Source organism: Mauremys mutica, chromosome 18 (genome assembly GCF_020497125.1).
Source record: "Mauremys mutica isolate MM-2020 ecotype Southern chromosome 18, ASM2049712v1, whole genome shotgun sequence".
Taxonomy (NCBI): Eukaryota; Metazoa; Chordata; order Testudines; family Geoemydidae; genus Mauremys; species Mauremys mutica.
Window position 1 is genome coordinate 13293362 of NC_059089.1, and position 23424 is coordinate 13316785.

Genomic DNA, 23424 nt, shown 5'->3' on the forward strand with positions numbered 1-23424 from the left:
CCCCGCAGAGGAAAGACAGGAGGAGCATTAAAGAGTAACCATGGAGGTACAGCGGGATGGTCCTTTGTCTCCCTCTTTACCTCTTGGCTGCTGTCTCCTCATTCCTTCCCCTGGCCGGGTCAATGGAAGTGAGGGTGGTCAGCAAACGCACCTGGCATTATACTGACCTCCCGCAGAGCAGACGGGGTTGGGCTGAGTAGCTGCTCTCTGCATTGCCCTGGTCCGGTCCGGTGAGGTCCTAGCAGCAGCTCAGATGCAATTTGTTGTGCTTTTGGCAGAACTCGGGGCCACCACTGGGTTACCACTGCCTGATCTCTCTGTCTCACAAATAATGGGGCACCAATCAGCACATTCAAACACCGAAGCACCATTGCAACTCGGATTGAAACCCCAAATGAAGTACTTTGGCAGGAGTCAAATAGGGTCTTTGCCAGAGCACTGCCCTCTACCGTCAATGCCACCATGATGCTCCGGGGATCAGCTGCACCACTAGAATCCGGGCTCAGCTCTGCACGCTGCCCCTAACACAGTCACCACCTTGGCTTCAAGCTATTTGCAACGGACTTGGCAGAAAAATAAACAATCCTAACTAGCCCCCAGCCTGATGGATATCCCCAAGCCTCCAGTCGCGGCGCCCTGAAGGTTACACGCTAACGGTTAAGCCATTAGTCAAAGGTTATAGCCTATGTGCTTTTCACAAGTCTAATGCAGGCATCCCTTCAAGCCACACGCGAACGGCATTAAAGTCCAAGACACTGCACTGCGCACGTCTCCAGAGAGGTCACTTTTAGTGCCTTCCTCTATGCGGGGCAAAGCAAGGCTACGAGTGGTTGTGTGTATACAGAGCAGAGGGGGGTGTTCAGAGTGAAGAAGAGGGAAACACCCCCCCCCAACCTCTCTCTCCTGGAGCACTCGGGAAAGAAGCGAGGCCAGAGAGATCTTTAAACCTTGCAGCTGGCTCCACAGCAGAAACGATCCCATATGACCACACTATCCATTTAACCTGTATACTCTTTGCGGAGACTGGGCTCTAGGGGGGTTTGCTGCCCTCGCTAAACTGGGAAACCTCTGCCCCTTCCAACCCGACAGTGGTACCAAACAAGAAACAGACACTCAACACGTTGCTGCCCTAGGAGATCAGCCTTCCTGTCTGCTTGGTAGGGCTTGTTCTCATCCTACAGGGTGCTCGGTTTAAATCCTGGCAGTAGCCCAGATTTGGAATGACTAAAAAATATTGCCATCTGAAGGCTACAGAGTGGTTTGTGTGCATGATCCAGTGGATAGGGCACTGGACTGGAACTCAGGAGACCCAGCTTCTATCCCCAGCTCTGCTGCTTGGCCTGCTGGGTGACCTTCGGTAAGTCACTACATCGCTCTGTGCCTCATTTCCCCCACCTGTAGAGTGGGGATAACGATACTGACCTCCTTTGTAACGCATTCGGAGAGCTGCAGATGAGAAGAGCTAGGTATTGTTATTCAATGAGTTAAGGGGTCTCGGTGCCAACCAGGCCCTATATATACACCACACTATGGACTCCTGCCTGGCAGTCTGAAGCACAGGGCGTGGGCTCTGCTTGTACCGCTCCAGAGGACATGAGCAAGGTGGTGTGAGGGAGGCTTGCACCGCTGCCACTCACGCTCTTGACAAGCACTGATCAGGGGTCTTCAGTCCCCAGGTTTGTTACTCTGGCACCTTTGCCAGTGCTAAATTCACCCCTGACGATGATAAGGAAACACGTGCTTTGCATACGGCAACTTCTGGCAGGGCACGCGAGGGTGTGAATCTACAGCCCTAGCTTGCTGCGCAGTAACATCCCGTGTAGAGACTGTGTAAGCTGCACTCCGGGCCTTTGTTGGAGTGCCCATATGGGCTGTTACGGCCTGGAAAGCCGGTGCGCTATAGATTCACACACCCTGGCTTGCTGCACAGTAACTTCTCAAAGTCCCGGATAGGGAAAGTCTCAGTGCCCATGCCAGCCCATCCCGTGACAAGGGGGCTCAACACCCCGCCCCCCAGAGCTAGTATGCAACAGCTGCATAAGCTGGAAGGGCAAAACAATGTACAGCCAAACATTAGCCTTCGAACCAAACTCTGGATATTTCTACTGCAGAGCCCCCAGACTGCAACATGGATGGCGTAGAGACGGCAGGGCAGAGGCTCACATCTGGATGGCACAGGGAGAGTTGGGGAGATGCCCACATCTGGATAGTCCAGAGGCAGCAGGGGAGAGGCCCACATCTGGATGGCACCAGACCAGATACGGAGTGGATGAGATACACATGTGGCTGACACAGAGGCAGTGGGGAAGAGGACCACATCTGAATGGCACAGAGATGGGATGTAAGAGGCCCATGTCTGGATGGAGATGATGAAGGAGAACAAGGTTGGCCAGTGGGAGCTCTTTTGGGTGGTGGCTGAAGGAGTGAAGCAAGTACGGTATGTACCAGGCAGGCAAGAGAAATCCAGCCAGGCCTGCAGTCTCCTTTACCCTCCAGCCTCTGCCCTCCAAGCCCTTCATCAGAGGAGGGAATGCACTGCAAGGTTAACAATTGGTGAGAAATTCTCACGAATCTGACAGGCGGGCAGGAGAGGGTGGGGAGTGAGAAACAAATAATAAAAACAAAATCCCAGTAAGCATGTTAGAATTCGTTTGAAGTCCAGCAGAGCTTTCAGGAAGGGTTATGTACAGCTCCCAGCCTGCCGTGAATTACACATTCCTTGCAAGCAAAGGAATCTTCTCGGATTTGAAGTAAAACAGATGTTTTTATTCTTCTTGCTCTTTTTTTTTTTTTTTTTAATCCTTTCTTTATTGAAAGTACCCAAGGAGCATCACTGAGAGCCCTACCACACCGAACGGGGCTGCAAGGGTTCCATCCAGATGTTGCCACCCTTCTTCACAAAGCATAGTGTCTCACTAGTCAGCGCCAGTGCAATCCGGGGGCTAGGGTGTGGCTTTAGACACAGCCCTGCGCAGGGAGCAATGCATATGCTGCACCACTCCAAGAGACACCTGCCCTCAAAGATGCCTCTGTGAGGCACCGTTCCTAGCCTTGCTTCCTCCTTGCTCCAGGCAGGGGAGTAGCGATTTGCTAATGCTCCATTCCCTGCCCCTCCTCAAACACTCTGTGCCCACCTGCTCTGTGGGGGATGCAGGGGCTACCTCCTTCTGCACATCCCGCTGCGAGGGAACCTGCACTGGGGTGTTTGTGTGTGGGGCTCTTCCCCCCACCCCACCCTTATTTCTCCGTGTAGGTGAGCAGCCCAAATCACAATCTAGCTCAATAGGAGTATTCGTGGAGCACACCTAAGTACCGGAGTATCCCTCAGCACACCTAGGGATGGCAGAATCTGGCCTGTGGTGGGTCCAAGCAACGGGAATGTCTCTCTTCTCCCATTGTAAATTAAATAGACTGAGAGGCAGCGTGGTCTAGTGGACGGACATGGCATTCAGGACTCAGGAGTCTATTCCTGGCTCTTCCAGTGACCTGCGGTGTGACCGTGGGCAAGTCACTTTGCCTCTGGCTTCCCACCCAGTCTTTGTGTTGTCAGTTGAGACTGCAAGTGCTCTGGGGCAGGGACTGTGCAGCCGCCTAGCACAAGGGACTCCCAATCCTGAACGACCTCCAGGTGCTAAGTGATACGAACACACAATAGTTAGTAACCAAGACATCCAGATTTGTTTGGGGATTTGAAAAAAAAATTCTTGCTCAGTTCTTCATTGGGGGCACAGTGGGAAGCTTTATACAATGCGCTGACGTCTCCTCGGGACCCGCTCCGACTCCCGGCGCTGTCTGGCACGTCACACAAGAGAAAGAAAGGAACGAGGATGAAGAAATTTCTGTCTGTCAGGAAGAACCCCCCCGGAGAAGCAGCCCTGGAGCCAGCAGAGACATTTCATTCTCTTCCAGCCCTTCATTCATGACCTTCCTAATGGTTCTGTCAGTGGACACAATTCCATAGTGTAGCGAGGAAGTCAGAGCTTTATTTGTTGTTCTCCACTATTTGTTGGGGGGGGGGGTCTCTGGAGTCTGCTAACGCTCCTGAATCCAGGAATAACAATGTACTCTGCATCTTGACTGCTGTATTTTCTGCTACTGCAGAGGAATATTTCCTGATCCCCCCCATATCTCTCCCACAAACCTCACCCCTTCACCTCTCCATGCATCTTTCATCATCCTTCTTCCCTCCCCTTGCCATACCCCTCTTCCCCCCTTGTCCTGAACAATGTTAAGGAGGCATTTTCTTTCCTCTGGCCAGGCCTCTCCTTCGATTGCCTTGCAGTGAATTAAAGTGAGAGAACAAACCTACCTCTATCATCATAATCCTCACCCTCCTGAGTCTACGGGAAACTCCATTTAAGCCACAGGGAGCCCCACCGCTGCCTGATCAGATAAGAGTCCCCAGTAAATAACCTTGACACTGGAGGTCAGAAGAGTCAGGGATCCTGTATCAGAGCCCATCAATGATTTAGGCTTGTGCAAGAGCTGCAGATGGCAGCTAGGGGGCCCAATCCCCCTCCACCCCCACAGTCCTCTCCTTGGATTGCTCACGGCTGTTCTGCCTTAAACTGGTTTTACACCAGAATAACTCCCCTGGAGTTACTCCTGATTTCAGGTGAAAGAAACTCAGGTGCCACTTGCCTCATCTCCACACTCTCCTTAGCCCACCCACTCACCACGCTCTGCGTTTCCAGGCCCAGAGCCGGGGCAGAGCCCCATAGACAGGTGTGAGATAAGTAATACAACACTCCACTGTAACCCAAACTCCCTTTCCCCTTCCCCTCCTTGCCCTGCCCACCCCGGCACACACCTCAGTTTCATTCTCTCCCATCTGGAGCTGTCTATCGCATGCGTTTTTGCCAACATAAATATTTAATCCCGGCGCATTGCACAGAAAGGCCCTAGTGGAGTTAACACACCAACTCACGTTTCCACTTTGAAAACAACTCCGCTGGCGGCACCGCAGCAGGCATAAACAGGGGGTAGGGTCAGAATCGCCTGCAATGGACCTGGCGGGATTGGCGGGTCGAGGCCGACTGGGGTTGTCTGGAGTGCTGCACAAAGCTGGGGGGGGGGGCCACGCATGAGGGTCCGCTGCAAAGGGGTGTTCTGCAGGAGTTGCTCACGGGCAGGGTCTGAGCCCATGTGCAAGAAAAACATCAGCCGCCAGCTACTCCCCTGGGGATGGCACGAAGTGCAGTAAATATGGGGTGGCCATGGGGTATGAGCTAGGGCAGGGGTCAGCAAGCTTTCAGAAGTGCCGTGCCGAGTCTTCATTTATTCGCTCCAGTTTAAGGTTTTGTGTGCCGGTAATACATTTTAACGTTTTTAGAAGGTCTCTTTTTATGTCTTTAATATATAACTAAACTATTGTTGTATGTAAAGTAAGTAAGGTTTTTAAAATGTTTAAGAAGATTCATTTAAAATTAAATTAAAATGCAGGGCCCCCCGGACCGGTGGCCAGGACCCGGGCAGTGTGAGCGCTGCTGAAAATCAGTTCGCGTGCCGCCTTCGGCACCCGTGCCATAGGTTGCCTACCCCTGTGCTAGGGGAACCAAAGGTCCTACTCTTCAACGGCTTTCAATAGCATTCCGGCGACGTAGTCCCCTGCAGCGCCCTTGAACAGGGATGAGAGCAAAGAGCTCGGAGAACCCCATCACAGCTCATGCTCCCGCACTACTCCCCATAGCGACTCCTGCTGGATGAAACTCGACCTAGAGCAGCTGGGAGCTCCCGCCTCAGGCATCGCTCCTACATCGTTGCTTTCCGTGGCTGCTGCCGGGAGCAGGCTGGGTGCCTGGCACAAAGGTAAACGGTTCCTGACAAGACACAGGACAATCCTAAACCAACCGGCATAAAAGCGAACGCTGAACAGTGATACCCCAGCCCCGCCCGCCGGGACACTGGGTTTTAAATCTTGGCTTTCGATCCCAGCCCAAAGGGGCGCTCACGTTAGCCGAGGAACCGTCTCTCCTCTTAGCTCCTCTGCTTTTTCCTAGGCACTGCCTGGGCTTTTTAAAAACAACAATAATAATAATAAACCTCAGGCCTCTCAGTCAGAGCGCAGGGCTGTGGTATGAGGACCAAACACAACAAAATAATAGCAACCAAATGTGCTGGGGAAGCTGACCAGATCGACAAATGAAAGACAGCTGTGGTGTCAGCGCTGCGAACACAGCAGCCCCTCTCCCATACACACACACACACCTTGCACACCCGGGCCAGCACCAGCTACGGCTGCCCTATTCGGGTATGGTACATGGCAATAAAAACCGAGCAATACCAAGTCTCCGAGCCCGGGCCAGCTGGCTCGGGCTTGCAGGGCTTGGGCTGCAGGGCTAAAAACAGCAGTGTAGATGGTTGGGTGCGAGCTGGAACCCAGGAGCTGAGACCCTCTCCCCTTGCGAGGTCTCAGATCCCAGGTTCCAGCCCAAGCCCAAACGTCTGTACTGCAGTTTTATAGCTCTGAGCCCAGAGAGCCCAAGTCAGCTGACCCGGGCTAGTCACATCCATGGTGTAGTGCAGACATACCCATTGACATTGATATGTCCCCATGCTCACACACCTAATTCTGAGAGCTCCTATACTGCCTCACCCACCCACAAACAGGCTCTCAGACGCGCTCACCTCTGCACAAAGGGCCAACCGATTACACACAAATGTACTCCTCTATCCACCCCTACAACCATGCACAAATGCACACACCCAGCCCCTATTTATACACCCCAACATGTACACACACCCATATTCAGTGTATATGTGTACATACACATGGATGCATCGCCATAGATTAACATACCTATGTGCAAACCTGCACACACACACAGAGCACGCACACTCCCACAGCACACCAGCACTCACAGTTACATACACAAACTCCATTGTCCAGTCACCTATTCCTATTCACACCCACACAATACAGACATCTGTGAGCTAACCCCTATCTACACACCCACCACCCACCTGCTCTAACACTTGGATTCACCCCCTCAAACACAGGCACAGACACCTGCCCTCTCTCACAGGGCTGCAGGTGTCCATGCCAGCACAGGAGCAGCGCCCCAGGGGAACTGCATGCTCGTGCAAAAATAAACAAACCCCCAAACAAACCCCAGCTGAAAGCAGTAAGGACGAGAGAGGATGGCTGGGGTCACATTGATAGTGATTATGCGCCTCTGAGCCAGGCTGCGGCTCGGATAAACACATTACAGAGCGCAGGAGTGGGCTTTATTAGATTACCCGGACTCTGTGTTCTCTGGTTTGTGAATGACTACAGAGAACAAAGATGTGCAAAAACAACACACAACCCTCCCCTCTCCCCTCCCACCCCCCCGCCGACCCCCTTCTGGGACTGGACTATGCTTCCAAATCGCTGCTATCCCCAGCGAGTGTGTGAGGAGGGGAAAATGAGGAGGCTGGAGACGAGGAGCCAGAATCTCAGCGTGAGGGCGAGAGAGGGAGGATTGGGAAACTCACCCTGATGACTGCAGGGTGCCTGTATTCACCAGCCACACCGCACACTGGAGAGGACCCTGAAACGAAAAATCCCTCCTCTCATCCCTGGAACGTTGCCAGCTGATGCTACCTTCCCAAAGGCAAACCCGGCCGCAGCACCCCAAAACTCTGCCTCTAGCCGCCCCCCCCCGCCCCTTCGTCTGCCAGTGCTACAGGGTCCGCGTGGCTGGCATTACAGCAAGGGCCTTATTCTGCATTGGCCCCAACCTGCATTTATTCTCCTGGTTCCATGTGGCCCCCTCGGGCTGCAAACCTTTCAGGGCAGGTGCGGGAATGTGGCCTGGGCAGAGGGTGGTGATAGAATAAAGACCAAGCGCCTGATTCCGACCGTAAATCTGAGGTATCGTCACTGATTTGACGCTGGTGGGGTTACTCCAGATTTACATCACTGCAGCTGAGATCAGCTGCAGGCCATAGGCAGTGGCTACCTTGCCCTGGGAGCAATAACTGGATTTTCCACTGTGATCCCATGTCCCCAGATAGTGTTTCTTCCCTCTCTGGCCACGGAGCGAGGGATACTCAGGGGGAGGAAGGCAGAGTAGTTAAAGGCTATGGGCAAAATCTGTGGCTTAGGAGACTATGTCGATTGCCTCTGTCCCACCTTAGCCACGCAAACCCCTAGCCGCCCCGCCAGCAGGCTTCGACAGGGATGTGGGACGGGGTAGAGGAGACCTCAGGCTCCGGAGCCCATTCTAGCCTTGCCCTCTCTCGGCGAAGGCTACTAACCAGGAGGCTCCTTTCTTCGCAGTGCTGGCAAGTTTTCTGACCTGGGAGCCCAGCATCAGGGACTGCCAATCCCTCTCCACCCTGCGTCTAACGATCCTCAGGGGAACTTCACAAAATAGGCTTGACCCTGTATTCTTCACCCTGGCAACTGCGCTGCAAAGCACAGAAGCAAGTGCACCCCCAGCTAAGCATGTCAATTGTGGGGGCCCTTCCAAGCAGGGTCGCCAGCCCTCCTGAGGTTGGCCCATCACCAGCAGTGACCCTTGGTCTGGATGCCTCTCTTTGCATGGGTGGGGTAGGGGTTATGGGGAGAGCGGAAGAGCTCAGCCCGGCTCTACCTCCAGAGTCTGCAAACGCCCTCAGTTACACAACAAAAACAACAGCCCATTGATGATCATGTCTCTTGTTTGAGGAATTCCTCCCCGCCCCCACCCCATCCTCCCTCCTCGATATGCCTCCTAGTTATACAAAGGAAATATTTGGAGGATTTTATTTTGCAACCTGCCGCCCAGACAGACAGAAAAGAGAAACCCACAGGAGATGCAATCCCAGCAAGAATGCATCCGGCCCGACTGTGTACACATCTCTTTGTGGCGGTGCCGCAAAACGGAGAGCTGAGCTGATTTCAAAACCATGACAGTGACATGGTCGGAGGGGAGACGAGAGTAACGTCAGATCTCATCTATGAGGAGGCAGCAACCTGGGTCATCCCTGGCCGTGCGATCGTCAGAGTGCTCCAGACATCTAGTGCTGGCAAGAGACACTGCACTGCCCAAGGGAAACCCACGGTGGTACCGTACTGTAGGTTGCATTTCTCCCTGTGAGTCAGTACTAAACAGATTCTCCAGGATCGTGCTGGTGGAGGGGCTGATTTTCAGCTGAGGCAGTGAGAGCTTCTGTACATGAAAGAGCCCATAATAACACCACCTATCTCTGCTCATCCACAGCTCTCAAAGTGCTTTACAAAGGGGGAAACTGAGGCACAGAAAGGTGAAGTGACTTGCTCCAGGTCATTCCGCGGCAGAACTGGGAGTAGAACCCAGCCCTCTTGAATTTCAGGTCAATGCTCTAGTCGTTAACCCAGACAGCAAGAACAGAGGCTTAGCCACAGGGACCTGAGACAGAGCATGACATTCCCCAACCCAGAGCTCCCCCTGCAGGGTCATTTAGATGCAGAATTTTTTGTGTGGTCCCACTGTGTATGTGCAGCCTTGCTGCGAGACCACAGTCAGCTGCTGAGGAGAGAGGGTTCGGGCAGGTTGAATGTCCTGCGATCGAGAGAGCAGAGCCCCTCCTTCTCCTCCCGAAGGGGTCATGGTTCTAATCATGCTCGTTCTCCACTTGGTCTGAGCGAGCAAGATGTGCTGCCTCCTGCGCTGGGGAGAATCCCAAATGTCTGACGGTCCTGAGCTCAGCCAGTCAGGGCCACTGGGAGCTGCCCAGTGGCCAGCGGTGACTACACTCCCTGCTCCTAGTCTCTCCTCACCCACCCCCGGTACATACTTGGGTTGTGGGTCCCGGAGGGAGCAGGGGAGTTCCTCCAGCCCAGCAGAGTTAGAAGGAGCAGCGGTGGGTTCTGGAGGGCATGTCCCATGCCGTGATGCATGGCATGGGACAGGACAGAGAGGGGCAGATGGGGATCCACCAATAACAAGAGAGGTGCTTTGGATCTTCACTCACTGTGCAGTAAAGGCAGGGCCAGGAAAGCTGAACACAGAGAAATGGGCACTGGTTCCGGGAATGAGTTTGGGAATGGGGAGGGGAGGAATCCTGAGCCCAAGTCTAGCTCTCTGGGATTGTAAGACTGAATTTGCCACCTCTTGCTCTTGAGCAAAAGGGGGTGTGTCAGGCCAGGTGTGGGGGGGGGCACCCAGCCATGCTCTCAGGTGTGCAGAGGGGAGAGCATCTGAGGATTGGCCACTTGCAGTTCCAGTGCCCGAGGCAGCTGGGAACAGGGTTATGTTGACTCAGCAATGAACCCCTTGAATTTGGGCTTCCTTCCCCCCCCACTCTCGCTCATCCCAGTTTGGAGGGTCAAGTATCCACAGCTATAATAATAATTGGAGATATACCAATCTCCTAGAACTGGAAGGGACCTTGAAAGGTCATTGAGTCCAGCCTGCTGCCTTCCCTAGCAGGACCAATTTTTGCCCCAGATCCCTAAGTGGCCCCCTCAAGGATTGAGCTCACAGCTGTGGCTTTAGCAGGCCAATGCTCAAACCACTGAGCTATCCCTCTCCCCACCACCTTGCCCTGGAGAGGGAAGCTAATATACTGGCTCACCCCAGGCTCCTTACAAGTGTGCTCAATTCCTGCGCTGAGCAAGAACCACCACTGCCCCCCTCCTTTTTTAAGAAGCATTTTAATTATGACATACATTTTGGCTCCGTGGGTTTCCGGCAAATGCCAGGGTATTTTCTTTCCTCCTTTTCATAACAGAAACCATATTGCTGCGTAATGAATTCATCTTGCTCCTGAAGGCTGGAGGGGAGTGTGCGGGGGGAGATCAGAGGCAGAGGGGGAAAAAACCCAAAGGTACCTTGTCTCCTTCCTCAAAGAGAAACAACTGAGGCGAGTGTCCCTGACTTGGCTGTGTAATGTGGCATCAGATCTCAGGCATCTGGCAAGCTCAGAGACCATAGTCAGGAGCTTGCATGACAAGAGAGAACTGAAAACTGGCCCCTTGGTTATCCACTGGAGACAGCACCTGTTGGGCTAGGTGGGATGTCCATCAACGTCTACATGGGTGAAGCTCATCACACATGCCTACTGGGGTGCGATACACTCGGTCCACAGGGCGGGGATTTGATCTTGCTCCAGCAGTGGCGAGGATGTGTCTAAGCAGAGAGGAGAAGTCAAAACATTCAGCGCTGGGCAAACCTTTTCTAAGCAAATGGATTAAAGGACCATCAGATTCCAGTAAACCCCACTACAGTGTGAGGAATTCAGGGTCTTGTCTCGGACACCATGGATGACAACTGCCCCCCCCACACACTTCCAGCTTTAAGACCATATATTGTGCTCTCTAAACCAGATTTTCAAACGTTCTGCACCCATTTAAGCGCCAAAAAAGTGGCCAGATTTTGCAAAGAGCTCAGCTCCCACCACGGCACTTTGGAGCAGCTTTTGCAGAGAACTCGTCATTCAACATGCGCTGGACATGCTGAGCTGGAAGTTGAGCTGTTTGAAAAACTGGCCCCCAAGGTCAAATTTTGACCTTGGACGGTCATGCAAAGGATCCTCAGTTCCAACTGCCTTGCAAGGGCGATCCTGGCACATTGGATGGATGGTGGAATGGCTTGGATACAATCAGGACTAAACAAAAGCTGTGCCTGAGTCTTTAATGAAGTTCAGAAAACGTCCAGATAATGTTACCTCCCTTTATTTTTCATTTGGTGCAAATGTTCTTGTGCTTCCCCACAGTGAAAGGACTGAAATACTAAAGAAAGAAACACCATAAATCTTAGACAACAGCCTGTTCTTGTGAGATTTCTTGCTAAGAAACCAAACTTTTGGGTACTTATCAACAGCGATCATTGCTGAGGGTACTCAGGGCATAGTTCGAGGCGATCACTGATGGAGAAATGTTGAGGAAGCTGAGAGGGTAATGCACACGGAGACGGTGTTCCCATCTTGTCCAAGGAAAGGATAGATGCACCTGTAAATCTGACATCGTCATGTTGCCTTCCAGTCACTCGCTAATTAACCCTCACAACACTTGAATGTGAGGCAGGTAATGTGATCTCCATTTTACAGATGGGCAAACTGAGGCACTGGGAGGTTTAAGGCAATATTTTCCAAAGTGTTCACTCCTGTGGGGTGCACCCGGTTTTGGTATGCCAAATTTGGGCACCTTGGGCTTGATTTTTTTCAGAGGCCTTGAGTATGCACAACTTCAGTGGAGGTCAGTGGGAGCGGCGAGTGGTTGGCACCTCTGAAAATCAAATCCTAGGGAGGTCTCAAGTTAGGCACCCAGAAATGATTGGCTATTTTTGCCCATTTAGGCCCCACATTAGGCTGTTGAGTACCTACAACTACAACGGGAACTGTGGGAGCTCCGAACCCGTGAAAATCAGCCCTTCCACAGATGCCTAAAGTTGGACACTGCAAATGAGTGAACCCTTCTGATCATTCTGCCCTTCAATGACTTGCCTCAGCAGCCCTAGAGAATCTGTGGCATGGCTGAGTCTAGAGCAGGAGAGTTTCAAACCCAATCCACCTGAACGCACTTCCTCCAAAGCCTTGTCCCAAACCTCATGGAAGTCGGTGGAAAGACTTGCATTGACTCCAGGGGGCTCTGGATCAGACCAAGAAGGTCAAGCAAAGGATCCAGTGATGGAATGGCTCAGAAAGGTCCAGGATTGGGCTCTCAGTTCCCCTCTCAAACTTTCCAGGCAAGGATTAGAAAAAGAAAAAGAGGCAAACTACATGGAAAAAAAATGAGAGTGAAAGTTTTGTTAAGGTATATTGGAAAGCAGCTGAGTCCAGCAATCCCCTCCCAACTCAGTCCTCTCTGGAGGATTCCTGCATCCATCTCTCCCCTGCAGCCCCCAAGATAACCACATTGGCAGACTTGGAAACATTTTTTGTCTTGAAACCTTGAGTTGTAAGAATGGCTTGCACAGCTGGGATGGGTTGTTGGTGGAATCAAACCCTGATAAAAGGCAGCGGCAGGGCTTGGAAAGGGTGCCTACGACGTAATGCTTTGCGTAAATGAGAGATTAGGAGAGAAATATTTAAAAAAAAAAAAAAAAATTAAAAGAAGAATATGAAGCGCCCTCCTGGAGATAAGGCTGGCGAGGACTTTGTGTGCCTTTGTTTTGGGTTTTTGTGTGGTTGTTACAAGAAAGCGGGATGAGGGGGAGTTGTTGCAGGTGTCAGCTGGAGAAAGAAAAAAAATGTTTTACAGATGTACGGGCCAGTTTGACAGACACTACTAGTGTGATGAGCTTTCAGGTCTCAGGCAGGCACGTCTCTAGAAAGGTTCTCACGGGGCACCTGTCACTGTAATGTCTGAGCTATGCACTACAGCATGCGGAGGGGACTTACTCAGTGGACAACTGCAGGAGGATTAACTCGTGGCTTAAATTGCTGCTTGAACCGGGAGCACTTCTGGGGGCTTTAGGGGCCAGTCCAAAGCCTGTTTCAGTCAATGGGAGTCTTTTCAGTTATTTCAGTAGGCTTTGGCTCAGGTGGTTAGGGTGGAATTTTAGAAGCCCCGCCTGGAGCTGTGCTCTTTCTTCAACATAAGCCCTAATTGTAAGTGCTGAGCATTTGGAAATCTTAATTCATACAGATCCATCCTCCTCAGCAGCGCGTTTATGTACAGAGGCTGTTGCTGCAGAGACTAAGAGCCCTGGGTTTGAAGTTCCCCATGGGTGGAACAATCCTATTAAAAACTGGAGTCACTTTTTACACATCCTGATGAACTGTTGGAAGGTTCAGGGGTGAGGACCAGCCTAGCATTCCCTGGAGAGCAGTAGCTAGCAGTAAACAACAGGCTGAACTTTTTCTAGAAACTTCCATCTTAAACAGTCCAAGCATTTTACCAACAATGAATGACTCCACACTGCAGCCGGATCACCACCCATTTTACAGACAGGGAAATGAGGAGGTCAGGGGATGCAGTGAGTCAACAGCAGGCCTTGAAATAGAATCTGGGCCTCAGATGGCGACTCCCAGGCTCTCCGTTCCAACCATGAGCCCGTGCTACGTCTCTGTGTGAAATGCCTGATTTATCCCTTGCCAGCCTTTACCGAGCACCATTTAGGTCAGACACCCAAAGTGGCCTCAGGAAGAGTTTACAGCATCTATAATTCCAGCGGGAAGGAACTGGCCTTACAATACATTCCTTTCCCTATAGGAATAGGTGGGACACCAGAGGTGTTGCTGACACAACTGGAGAGGGGCCCCGCTTACCTTTCCCTTCACCAAGGGACGGTCTCTGTGAGGAGAAAAGGAAAAAGGCTAACAGCAGGAGAGTGGTCCGGGCTGGAGGGTTTAGGGCATCGTAATCAGCCTGGATCTCCCCCACATAAGCCCCTTGGATACCCAGCTGTTATCCCTACTAAGGAAATGGGGAAAAAAGAAGCTGGGGAGACGATCCACTAAAGAAAGGTGTTGGCAAAATGTTGCTGGGATTCTGCATCCCATACAGCTCTCGGCCTCTCTCTCTTGCAGGGGGTTCTGTCTGACACCCGATCTAGCAAAGTGCGTCATGGAAGTGCTTTACTGGAGTCGGGCGGCAGTGAGGAAAAATCATTGGTAGAAAAGGAGGAGTGTGGTCATGTTGCTATACCAGAGCACTGTAAGGCAGGACTCCTGGGTTCTATTTCTATTCCGAGCCCTGCTCTCAAATTGCTGGGTAACCTCGGAAAGTCGCTGCCTTTCTCTCTGCCTCAGTTTCCCCAACTGTGACACAGCGAATAAAAGTAACACTTCCCCTCCTTCTAGGGAGCCAGTTCTCCCCTGCAGTGTACTCCTGCTCAGATCAGTGAGAGTTACATGTGTCCGGCAGTGGCCAGGGGAAATCAAACCTCACGGCTGCCTTGAGAGTTAAATTAATATTTGTCTGGGCATTACAATCTCCAGGTGAAAGCAGCTGTAGAGTTCAGAGAATCAATATAAAAGCAACAGTGTAGTACTTAGAAGCACAAAGTAGCTCTTGCTGGCTTAGAAACAGACCAAAGCCAATAACATCTCTGTTTGTGTTTATTTCTGTAGTTCCCTGGGTCTCTTGCACTGTCTCTTCCATTACAATCAGAGAGATAAGATTAGGGGGGAAAATGTTTACTGGTATTAGGTTACTACACACTCAGATGTGAAAATAATCTTCCAGCACACAGATGAAAAGGGTTAGTAAATCTGCAATAGGAAAGCGGTGGGACCAGTAAGGACCAATTCCCCACCAGCCTATCAACAGACCAGGCTGATGGGGTCTTCCCCCGCCTTCTCTGTTAACATTTCCTGGCAGAATCATCAATTTTTACATTCCTGTCTGCAATACCTTACACAATGATCTAAGAATTCCACCTCCTCCTTGCTCCCCCTACAACTTTCCTATCTCGCCTTCCTCCTCCAGCCGACCCCAATGGACCCATGCAAATACGCTCAGAGACAGCTGGGGATCTACAGATCAGATGCCAGGAGCTTTATAGCAAAAATGCAAAGAATGTTATTTCATTCCTGACATCCTGAGGAAAGGTTGGGAAGAGGCTGGGCGTGGGGGGAATCTATAATGCTTGCTCTATTTCTGTTTACAGTGTGGGGTGTAGCCATAAATGGAGGAGGCAGTGAGGGAGGGAAATTTTGCCTTTCTCAAAAAAAAGAGGAGAGAAAAGACCAGCTTTTCAGCTAGTGTAAGTTATCAGGACTCCATTGGAAGCACTGGAATTTCTCCCGTTTACACCACGTGAGAACCTAGCCCATGTGTCCAAGTCGAGGACAGTCAGGGACAACCTCTGCCCTGAGCCGCTTACAAGCGAAAAAGAAAAGACAGACACAGGCTGGGGAAAGAGATAGGAAGCACTTGTCTTAAGGTCACACGGCCCACTTGGGGTCAGAACGCACGTCTCCTGAGCCAACACCGTAGCCACTACACTACGATGACTCTCCTGTAGCATGCTGGGCTTGGCACTCCATAGAGCTGCTGTGAAATTAAGCGCGGAAGCTGAATTTCATTCAAGTCCAGGTAATTTTGGAAAAGAGGTTTTGCTTTGGGCCCATCTCTCGTGGGTAAGAGAAGGCTGCCCAGGGAGGGACAGAAGAAGGCCCCCTGTCACAAAACAAGAACAAGGAGTAATGGTCTCAAGTTGCTGTGGGGGAGGTTTAGGTTGGATATTAGGAAAAACTTTTTCACTAGGAGGGTGGTGAAGCACTGGAATGGGTTACCTAGGGAGGTGGTGGAATCTCCTTCCTTAGAGGTTTTTAAGGTCAGGCTTGACAAAGCCCTGGCTGGGATGATTTAGTTGGGAATTGGTCCTGCTTTGAGCAGGAGGTTGGACTAGATGACCTCCCAAGGTCCCTTCCAACCCTGATGTTCTGTGATTCTATGAAAACCCAGTTGCTGCTGGACAGGACAGTTCTGCCCACAAGAGGCTGGGTGATGAGTGGGGAGAGGAGATGGAAGTGGTCCATCCTGTTGGTTGCTTGGGTAGGGAGAGAAGCACCTTGCTTTCTTTGCCATGGTCTCCATTGGTGAATCCTTTCTCAAAAGTGGTTTGAGCATTGGCCTGCTAAACCCAGGGTTGTGAGTTCAATCCTTGAGGGGGCCACTTAGAGATCTAGGGCAAAAATTGGTCCTGCTAGTGAAGGCAGGGGGCTGGACTCGATGACCTTTCAAGGTTCCTTCCAGCTCTAGGAGATTGGTATATCTCCCTTTATTAATGCTGGTGGAAGAAGCCAGGCTTGGAAACTGCCTCTGGGTATCACCATGATACAGTCCAGGAATTAGCAGCCCAACCTTCTCCCCAGCCTGGGGGTATCACCTGTACTAGTGAGAGGGCAGGCCAGGCCCCATGGGCCAGTCAGTCCTGGGCCCGTCTGCAGTGACCGCCTTTCACAGGGGTCCATGAATGCCTGCTGCAGTAATGTTTTGGTAGGCAACGTGGACACCTGGGAACTGGACTTAGCCCCTACAAACTCACATCAGCCAGGCCTACGTTTGGATAGCCTGATTTTGCTGCAAGTCTAAGATCTTGAAAGAAGGAGGGTCTTGCGGTTCAAGCCCAGGTCTGGGACATAGGAAACCTGGGCTCAATTCCTGGCTCTGCCACAGACTCCCTGATGAACTTGGGCAAGTCCCCTCATCGTTCAGTGCCTCAGTTTCAGTTTACAGATCCTGTAAAATGGGGATGATAATACTTCCTTCTTGCTTTGTCCATTTAAACTGCAATCTCCTTGGGGCAGGGTCTGTCTCTTACTATGTGTTTGTAGAGCACCAAGCACAATGGGGCCCTGATCGCGGCTGGTGCCGCTGTAATACAAGTATTAAAACAGGAACTTGTGAGCATTTGGGGATGGGGGCTGTTTGTCCAGCCTCCAGCAAAAGGAGATTCTGATCCACGATTGTGGCTCCTAGGTCCTATGGTAATGTAATAAAATAAAAATAAAACCCAGGTATTAGCTAGCCAGGCTGTACAATCTATTGGAACTGCCCTGCTATGAGAGGACATTGCCAAGAATCCTGTGTTTGCTTCTATGGTAGAGTGAAAGTAGAACTAATGGGCATTTTTATTGTTCAATGGGGAAAAAAAATCACATGCACCCACACGAATACTCAGTCTCTGCTTAGCTCTCCATGCATCCGACGAAGTGGGTATTCACCCACAAAAGCTCATGCTCCAATACATCTGTTAGTCTATAAGGTGCCACCGGACTCTCTGCTGCTTTTACAGATCCAGACTAGCATGGCTACCCCTCTGATACTTAGCTCTCCATGACATCTGTCCCCCTTTTGTGTCGCACATGCTGCCAGCCCTTGATGTCCTGATAAGCAAGCAAACACGGCAATGCATGGCATGACAGATGTCTGGTACCATGAAGAAAATGTGGGTTATGTTTACTATTCCTTTATGAATACCGTAAGACCTCTATTACTATTGTGATGTCTGCTACATGGGTGCAAAGAGTTAACTTCATGCTGGGCTGGGCGGGGGAGTTACCGGCAGGAAGGCAGACAATGGCTGTAGATTAGCTCAATCAGGGGTACTTAATAGACAACACAGGTGTCTACAGCTGCGGAAGCACCAATGAGCCATGTCTGTCTTATCCAAGTCCAAGGGGCGACAACTGGCCAAAGACTATGGCCTTGCGAATGACTCTGGTCTGCTGTAACAATGACTCTGGTCTGCTGTGAGATTGGAGAATGGGGGAGGGTAAGGGCAGGAAGAGACAAAGGTGTTAGAAACTGCTGTTAAGAGATGTCTCTAGCAAGGGAGAGCAGAGCAAAGCCAAAAGACAAGAGTGGGTGGGAGATGAGGGAGGGCAGAAGATTCCTGACCTCCACAGAGGACACTAAGGCCCTATCAGCTCTCAGTGAGGGTGAAGAACCTGAGGCAGGGTTTTGTGGTGCAGGTGTTTATTATTTCTCCATGGATCTGTCTCTCTCCTGTGCTGTGTCTGCGGTTACGTCTGCACTTGGAGATGTGTGTGTGATTCCCAGCTCAAACAGACATACTCCTGCTAGTGCTCATCAAGCTAGCCCTCCAAAATGAGTACTGTCGCCATGGTCAGCATCCGCATGGGCTAGCTAGCCCTGAGTATGAACCCACAGGGCTCAGGCAGGTCTGTATTCAGGGCAGCTAGCCTGGCCCACTGCTGCCCAGGCTACCAGAGCTACACTACGATTCGCAGTGAGCAACCTTGATGTGACTTGTGTACGAGCCGGGAATCACACCCCTAGCTCGGCTCCAGCGGCCGATATAGCCTACGAGTAACGTGGCACTCTGGAGATGACATGCATAAGCTACCAGGGAGACTTGGGAAGTCAGCACTGATCTTGGGGCATAGGGCAGTGGACCAGAGGGTCCTACTATCCCGAGAAGGGTGCCAAATAGGGAGCCTGTGCCCCAGGAGTATGTTTGAAAGGCCTGATATAGGGACAGCAGCTGGATGCTGCTCAGACCCAAAAGGCTTAAAAGCACATGGGAGCCAATGGAAGGGTCCAGTTCAGGAGCCTGGTGACTGTCCAGATGCAGGAGCTCAGCCAGGACTGAGTTTCAATCTGTTCTGCTCGTGTAGACGTACTTGGCGAGTATTAATAGTAGCACAGGCAGTGGCGGCACAGTTTAGCCATGCTGAGCACCAACTTGCCTGAACCTCCTGAGTATGGACTTGGCACAGCTTGCCACTGCCGGCGCTATCCCGGCTACACTGCTATTTATACCCACACTAGCTCTTACACAGTACGAAGCAAACCCCTCGCTCTAAGGGCAGATGTGGCTCACTCATGTGTCTTTCTGATATACGAACAATAACAATCCCTACCAGTTAAAGAGCAGCAGGCATTTGCCTGCATTAGCAGGCTCTTGTATGCATATAAATAGCCAGACATGCAGTCAAAAAGCCATATACACTTTGCACAGGCTAAGCCTAGCTGCACTGGAGACAGCTGCTGTGCCAGCTAGCGGATTAAGCGGGCTAGGCAGGATTTGCTGGCTGTGGGCTGCACCCCACGTAGTAGAGTTTATTGCTGTTCTGAGGTCGGATTGTAGTCACATGGCTATAATTCACTTCCATGCAAGGGAACTGACCTTTCTCCCGCAGCTCCCCATCAAGAGCTAGGGACACAATGAGCCATTTCCTCCGGCTTCCAAGTTCCTGTCGCCTTGAGGTGATGATGCACGGCGACCTCTTTCCCCATGACCCCTCTGACACATTCGCATGCTCGGGATGGCGAGAGGCCTTGGGTCAGGTCAGCAACGCACCAAGGTAACCTAGCTGGCGTGGCGAGGGGGGAAGCTGGAGGCTCCTTCTCGGCAGAAGGACCCGCTCCAAGGAAGAGGCTCTGGAGGGGTTCCTGATGACTTCCATATTGTTTCCAGTAAATTTTGTGCTGATTCTTGGCACAAACACCGGAAATGAATAGGCTAGGTCAGGAATGTAAATAAAGAGAAACATTGGGATTTAATCTAATCTATAATTATAGTATCTCTGGTGGAGGGGAAAGCGGCTGGTGCTGCTCCTGCTTTCGCAGAGCCGATCTATAGAAGAGCCAGAAGGGGTTTCATCTCCTTTTCCAAAATCTCCCTCTTTGGCCCCCAGCTGGTGGCTTCTCCCCAAGTGCTTTGAAATAAACACACTGGGCTGGCAACCCCGCTCTCCAGCAGCTGATCAGGTACAGCACTTGGATGCGGATGGCTTTTACAGCTCAGTAAACTGGCGTCCTAAGTGCTCGGAGAGCAGCTAGGTAAGGAGATGAGACGGGGGAGGTTGGTTGCAGGGGTAGGGAGGTTGCGGTGGGCAAAAGGAGATAACCCAAGTCCCATTTAGGAGGAGAGGGGAATGAAGGAAGCTGGTGGAGCTCTGGGGTTGGGTGATGGGTGATGGACCCTTTCACCTTTAGGCTGATCTTTGCCTTTGGTCAGATGCAATGGACAGTCCTTCCCACTTAATGGCCAGGGTGCAACGAGCTACGGGTCTCAGCCACTCTCACAAAACCATCAGTACAACTGGCACTAATTACCCCCCTTGCTGGTTGTCTCAGGAGCAGACATGGAAGTGGCTCCGGACCAGGCATGGAGTTGCCTAAGTTCTGTCTTCCATGGGGAGAGGAATTCTTGCTCATGGCACATTTTGCCAGCAGGATATTTAGTTCATCTCTCTCTCTCTCTTTTTTTTTTAAGGGGCATACACCAAATACTGTATTCTCCAGAAACACCCACAATCAATACCGCTGTGTATTCTGAAGTGGGCGTTCACGTGTTTTCAGTAGGGATTTGTGTGTACATGCATGTATCTGTCTGTGGCACACTTGCATGTGTCCATGTGTTTACAGGCAGGCACGTGTGTACTGTATCTACTCTTCCCTGATACGCTCTCAGGCTGTAGGATTGGTGTAACAATCCTAATGTTTTACAGGCAGAACAGCCCAGGCTGGAAGGCAACTTGTTCTCATCAAACTGAAAATGAAGCAAGACGTAAAAATTAGTTCTGCTTTTGTTAGTTTATTTGTTCAAATTACAGAAACCTCAAAAACAGAAAAATCAATTAGCTTGTTTGTTTGAAGATTTTTGTTTTTCTTAAAAAAACTGAATCCTGGCTTTGATCTAAGGACGGAAATGCGCTGAGCGATTGGTCAATAGTGTTGCCTAATTGCTTTAGGTGATTTGAAAGGAAAAGCCAAATGCACAGGACGTCAGATCCACATTTACGGATTTGATCAGCCTTGCGTGATCATCTCTTTTTAGATGATGCCCTCCAACTGTCCAGAGGGCAAAAGGGTTTGCCTTTTAAAAGCACAGTGCGTGTGTATTCACCGGACAGGCTGAAATAAATCTCAGCTCCCGACTGAATTGCTGCAAACTGGATTTTGCCCATTTTAGAGTCTTCCAAGAAAGAGAATTTTCTCCAAAAACCAAAACAAGCGAAACAAGGAGAAGAAACTCAATTTAAAACCCAACCTTGTGCCCACGGTTTTGTTTTAGTTTTGTCTGCTTGGGTTCAGAATGGAGCCTTTGCCTCACAGATCACTGCCCTGACTTTCTGCGTTTTGTGTCACAGCTGTAAGGATGTTTGCAAGAACAGTCTTTAGGATTACAGAGTGTGTGTGTGTGTGTGTGTGTGTGTGAACATGTATGTTTACAGCCAGGTGTGTGTGCGTACTGATGTATGGATGTACCAGTGTGTGAATGTGTATGTTCAGATGTATACATGTATCAGCCGCCATATACGTGTGTATGGACCAGTGTGTGTGCATAGATGCTAGCATCTGTGTGTATGTGCTGGTGGACACGTAGCACTCTGGGATCCCCTGGGGAATGGATGCCAAGCCCCACATCCTTAGCCAGATCCTTAGCCAGATGCATGGGGCTGGCCATTCTCTATAGTGCCTCCCACTCCCAGAACATCTGCTAGCTCTCCCAGTTCAGCTGCCTTCCAACCTGCCTTTGACAGGCATGAAGAGAGAAGATAGAGGGCTGGATCCAAAGCCCATGTTGTCAGTGGAAAGACTCCCAGTGACTGCAACGGGAGGTGGCTCAGGCTGTTAGTACAGAAGGCTGCTGCATCACTGTATACAACAAGCTGTCACGTAGGATTGGCCTACTTCCCCTGGAGGCAGACTGCATAGAGCAGCAGCTCCCCAAATCCACCCAGCCACACACTCCCTAATGCCCACTAGTTCTACTTGAGAGTAGTTAGCAGGGATGCTGGCGGCTGCTTGCTAATTGAGGACCACCTCTCCCCACCTCCATTGCTATGGGACACAGTGCTGTGCAGCCGAGAGGGGCCTTTGGCCCAAGGAGAGGATAACACTTTGCCTACATGCCTTTGGACATATGGTAAAGCTCTGCACCTTTGACCTGAGAATCCCCAAGCCCTTTACAAACACTGGTGAATTAAGCCATGCAGCCCTCTGGAAGGCAGGCAAGGATCATTTTGCAAATGGGGAAACTGAGTCACAGAGGTGCCTTGGCAGGTCGTACAGGGAGTCTGTGACAGAGCTGGCCCCAGTACCCAGTTCTCCTGACTCCCAGCCCAATGTTTAACCTCAAGACTCGCCTCCCCAGAGACTGGAAGGCCAATAGCATTGCTCATCCCTTCTGACAACCAAGGACCAAGTTGCCAATAGCTCGCAAGTGACGGGATTTTACTGGAGGCAACTCATTAGCCAGCTCCGTTCCAGACTCCTCCTGGCATCTGCTCAGAGCAGCCCGATTCCCAGCGATAATAATAATTACATCACATACCTATATATATTTTAACAAGGAAACAGTCACAGTTATTCAGTGGCAAGCACCATTTGGAGCCTGCTCCCAGATGTGGCCCAGCACCAGAGTTGTGCAGTAAAAGCGCTTCCCTCTTCGGAGGTTGTCAACATACTTAATGGGGTGGGGGAGAGAGGGCGGAGGGGGAGGTGAAGGGAAAGTATTAATCAAGATCTTAAAAAGTTCTCGCTGACAGTCCATTTGCCAGCTCTGAATTTAACTGCCTTTGTGGTCCCATAAAAAGTTTCATTACTCACTACAAAATGTGTTTTAATTATTACAGCCGCTCTGACGTTAAGGCCTGGGTGTGTTTTTCTCTCTCTCTCAACTCTTTTTCTGTCTCTCTCTCTCTTTTTTTTACGTTTGCTCTCCTGCCTCTCCCTGTCCCCTGTCCGCCGACTGAGCCACGCGGGGGATGCAGCGCATGGAAAGCACAGACGCGAGGAAGGGTGGTCTTGCAGGTAAAGCACAGGCATGGGAATTGGGCCTTTGTGACCTTGGACAGGTCACTGCATCCTTCAGAGCCTCATTCCCCCCTCTGTAAATATGTGGACAATGACACTTCCTTTGTCTACTTGAATCGGAAACTCTTCAAGGCAGAGTGTGTCCCTCACGGCATGTTTGCACAGTGCCTAACATACTGAGGACTCTATGCTATGCTGTAACGTTCAGAATACCGCCTCTGGTTGTTCTGCCTGCTAAGTGGGGAAATGGAGAGGGGAGAATCTGGCAAGGACTCAAACCCACCTGCTGCCTC

General features: G+C 51.0%; 1 protein-coding gene across 8 annotated transcripts in view; it reads right to left on the minus strand.

The window, feature by feature from the left end:
* The window catches only part of ASTN2 (astrotactin 2), a 614387-nt gene that overhangs the window by 37189 nt on the left and 553774 nt on the right, over positions 1-23424 (minus strand). The gene's annotated exons all lie outside the window — the stretch shown is intronic.